Below are 4,871 nucleotides of genomic sequence, written 5' to 3'. Positions count from 1 at the left end.
GCACACAGAGGCATTTTTAAGGGAATCTGCCCTTAGTGCAGAAGGTCAAAACCCCCGACTTCCCCCACCAAACCCAGGCCCATGGGCTGTAAACCGCCACTCGGTGGCAGGCCCGCGGCCTTCCCGAGGGGACCCCATGGACAGTGACAGGTGGGACATGTGGTCACTTGGCCTAAATACCTCAGTCTTGTGTCTTCTGGTGTTGACAGGACCGCTTTAGAGCTGTTGCCCACCTCTGCTTGCATTGCGGTTGCCACCTGCCTGGGTCCCCGTGCTGTGCCACAGATACCAGCTGCCAGGTCCGGGGCTATTTTGACCCAGCAGGCACTGGCAGGGCCACAGGGCAGGGCGCACAGCTCAACGCCCAGCCTTTTCCTGGCCGGGGCACCAGGACTGGAGATCAGGGCCTCCGACGCCAGGTGGCAGCAGCGAGCCAAGGAGAACCCGGACGGCGCGTTTGCTTCTTGCTCCGCACACCTTTGCCAGGACTGCGGTCCTCAGCCCGGGGGACCCGGGAGCACCTGGTTAACCTGCTTGCGTGCGACCCCTGTTCGGTTCCCGGGGACTGCCGCTGCTCCCCCGCGTGAGTTTCAGCAAACCACAGAGTGGAGGAGCGTGAGCCGAGGGCCGCCTGGGGCCAACGTTCCTTGGATCTCATTTGAGGAGCGGCCGTGTGGTCTTTCTGCAAAGCATCGGGCAACCAGGGAGCCTGACTCGGTATCTGCAGTCGGCCAAGGAGGCTTGGGCTGGGGCAGGAGGAGGAGGAAAGTCGCTTTGGCACAACCAGAGACTGTTAGTCTGTTTAGGTTTGGCACCGTGACCATGTTGCAGCGGACAGTATGTGTCTGCGGGAGACGCCTGCGGACTGGACGCCCACAGCACACGGCCGGGCGTTCGGCCTTGAGCTCTGGCTGGTCCCGTGTGGCAGGGGCTGTGAGGGTGACGTGGCTGTGAAGTAGGCGGCGAGGGGTTGGCACGTGTTGAGTGCTCGCTGTGTGCCGGGCCTGTCGGGCCTCCGGGTGCTCGTTGCGTGCTAGGCACCGCTAGGTGCGTCCAGGCGCTTCGCCTCATTCGCCGCGCGCAGGTGAGCCGTGGGGGGCGTGGGGCAGGTGTGGGCAGAGCTGGGGTCCGCGCTGCCGCTTGCTGGCGGGTGCTGCACACGTTACACAGCGTCTGCATCTCGGTTTCCTCCTCTGTGAGGTTTAGGGATCTTTCTCTATGTGGGGGCACTTGAAATTCCAGGGAGGGCCCCCTTGGAGGCTGACGGTGTGGACTGCAAGAGGAAAGCCGCACCCAGCACAGGGCCTGGGGCGCAGCGGAAGCTGAGCCGCTGGCGTTTCTCCGCAGCTCCCTGAGGGAGGAACACAATTCTTGTTTTGCAGGATCTTTATAACCAGAAGTGAGAATCTTAAAAAGATAACTGTTATCCTGGATTGGAGGTGTTAAAGGTTGTTGCCATAGGAATTGTTACATTTGTTGTACAGCACAACAGGACTTTTGGGAAAGAAGGGGTGTGGTGAGCAGGGGAAGGCGATAGGAGGGAGGAAAGGCCACGCAGCTTTTGAAACTCGAGGTTTGGGGGAGCAAAAGTGAGCTTGTCTATTAAAAATGCCCGTCCTCCACGCTACTGGCCTGTTTGCACAAAGATAAAGTTCAGTAATTCTAAATATTGCCCTAAATGGCTGTCAAACCCCGGGGCCCAGTGTAGAGTCCCAAATCACAGCACAAATTCAGCCTTGACCTTCCTTAAAGCCGAGAAGGGACATACTCCCTGAGAAGTGCCCTTGGTTGCTGAGGACAGCTCTGTCCTGCAGTGACAGAGTGACCCCTTGGCTGTGGCTCTTGGGTTCACAGACTCTGTAATCCTCTAAGCCTCTGAGGGAGGAGGCAGGGCAGGGATAGGAGCCCAAGCTCTACCCACAGTGTACACGGAGCCCCAGGCTTTGAGGGTGATTAGTCTCCACCCTGAGGCAAAGGGAAATGGCTGTGACCAGCCATATATGCCTACAAGAAGGAGCAGAGCCAGGCCATCCTTGTGGGCTGGGGAGAGCGGATATACACGAACCAGGATGCCCAGGGAAATTGTCTGGGGTCTCAAAGTGAGTTAAGTCAGAGTCAGGGCCCAACTGCAGGTCTTGGCCATGGGCTGACGAAGGAAGGAGCAGGCCTTGTGGCTCAAGGAGGCTGAGGGATAGTTAAAAGTCATTAATAGCAGAACAATCCAGCTGGCTTTGTTAGACAGGCAGAAAGAACTATTGTAAACCAAGGAGCCTGGGAGATAATTAATACCTGCTGGCCAGACCTAAAAACACTGAAGCCTCAAGAAAAGTGATTGGGTTCACCGGAAAGTATCCAGTAAATACCTTGGATTCCAAAATATTTCCAATATGTTGAAAAGTATCCTTTGAAAATACCAAAACACAAACTCAAATATGCACAAGATTACAAAGAGCACAATTTTGGTCAGTGTTATTTTTAGGAGAATATAATACACAGAAAGTATTTTCCTGAGCAGTGTTAATAGCTAGCTTAGGAATTAGAAGCCACTTGTGTTTTTCCATCGGACACCACCATTTTGAAATACCACTGCCACCAATCACAGGCCAGCAGCCCTCCTGGAGGAACAGCGGCCTGGGGACCATCACAGGCCTGGGCAGGAAGAACCTGCATGCTTAAGGGACAGAGTACTGTGTTGTGTTGATAATGACTCGTAGATGCAGAATTGGTTAAAAACCAACCTTCAAAAAAATGAAAAGCAAAAAACCAAGCTAATCCTGAAATATATTTAACTTGGAGTCTCTGGATGACTTTTTTTTAAAGATTGAAAAAAGTTTAGGATTATTATAAACCAATATTTATAAACAAGTAAAAGTGTACTTAGAATAGTTTTGTTTACCTGATTAAATGTTTTTGGTACGTGTATAGCTGTAGAAATTGTGAATCTGTACTTGGACTTGTGGCCTGTGGGCTTTGCTGGGTGCCTCTCCTTTTCCCTGTTCTCTGCAGCCACATCCCTCTTGCCAGCCTCCCTTCCCACGGGCTGCAACAACGAGGAAGGAGACTGAGCAGGAAGGGGCAGACTTGCAGAATTGGGGGAGGGGGCAGCGGGAACGACGCCCATACTAAAGTCACCTGGAAACATCCATCCAGGCGTTTTTCATAAATTTCCCCAAGACAATTAAATTCATACAGTGTTATTAAATGACTGACTTCTCACCATGCCCAAGAAACACTTTAACACAAAGTGTTTCCTTTTAAAGGAAGTTTAATGAACATCAGTGCTATAGCTGTCTATCTAGATACAGAAAGTCTCCATCCCATAATCAAAGTTAAAGACAGGGCAAGTGGCAGATTATCATTACCTCTGAGACTCACAACCACTTCGGGGCACAAAACCCACCACCTTTCCCTGACCCCTCACCTGCCACAGCTGAAGTCATCTTCCTTTTTCTGAGTGGGCAGGTGAGTCCCAAGGTCCAGGTGCCTAACTTTCCGGGCTGCCCGCCACATACACTGAGTCTTGGAAGCGGCCAGGACTTGTTAACGCTGCCAGTGTAGACTGCATTCTCTCTGCTGCTTCCTGGCTGCTTGGGTAACACGGCCTACTGAGCAATAAACAATGCCAGAACTCTCTGCAACATTGCTGTGGGTGGGGGACCCAGTTTGTTTGACAAATTCTTTTTTAACAAGTAACTTTTTTAGAGCAGTTTTAGGTTCATAGCAAAATTGAGCAGAAAGTCCAGAGTTCCCATAGGCCCTGCTGCCTCACGCACATCCTCTCTTCCCCCATCAACATTCTGTGCCATTTTGCTTTTCCTACCAAAGACTTACCCCTTGACCCCACTGAGCCCTCCAGTGACCCTGTTCTGTCAGCTTTCCAGCACCCTCTACAGCATGTGCACGTTAGTTTTGTTACAGTGGGAGCAATGACATCCTGTGTGCCTACAGCAGTCTTTTCAATTACCCTGTACAGCCCTTCAACCTCCATGGCTTCATGTGGCCCTAACAGCCCTCAGGCTTGAGCAGGGGACATAACTAACCGGGAACCAGAAACTAAAACCCTTGTGCTTCCCAGAAATCAAGCAGTGACCTTTCTGGCTAACGCTGATTTCTTTATCCCTTTGAGCATTTGCTGTGTTTTCTAATGTAGAGATACACGTGCCTTTGTCCAGGTAAGAGCTGGATGCTGAGATGTTGAAGTCCAGTTGAACTTACGGAGTGAACTGAAGAGTTATTTTTCCTCCATACAAAAAACCAACCTGTCTTCTCTCGGCAGCAGGTGGCCCTGGGCTTGCCGCCGTCTTGTGGGGATGAGATCCTGTTCTCTACGTGGACGAGGGACGCTCTGCCCGGCTACACCTGTGAGGCCATTTGTGGCCCAGTCAGAGGGATTATATCTTAGTCTTAGTGTCTTAGTCCCTTCTCCGCAAGATATTTAGATTCTTGAAAATAATAGGAATATTTCAACTAACTGCTCATTAAGCAATAAGAGGTATATTACTTTCAACAAAAAAGGGCAGTTGTTACAGCAAAAACAACAGAAGCCTCAACAGAGAGCTGACAATGACAGGGCTGACAGTAACAATGGAAGACCATCAGATTTGGTATTGGGACTTGCCTTTTAGCCTCCGTGTGCTGTCACAGATGGTCTGACACTCACCTCCAGAGTGTGCTCAGGGCTGGTGCTGCTGGCGACGGACGAGGCATCACCTGGATCTATGGCTCTGACCTTGACAACCCCAACAGTTTCTTTCTTGTATCTGTTATAATCTGGGCAGCACTGGATGGCTGTCTCAAGATGAGTACAACGATCAGTGCAAGCATATAGTTCAATTTCTTCTCCAACTGCTGGTTGGCAGGGAGGTATAGTG

The sequence above is a fragment of the Lemur catta genome, chromosome 3 (assembly GCF_020740605.2).
Source record: "Lemur catta isolate mLemCat1 chromosome 3, mLemCat1.pri, whole genome shotgun sequence".
Taxonomy (NCBI): Eukaryota; Metazoa; Chordata; class Mammalia; order Primates; family Lemuridae; genus Lemur; species Lemur catta.
This window is presented reverse-complemented; position numbering follows the sequence as displayed.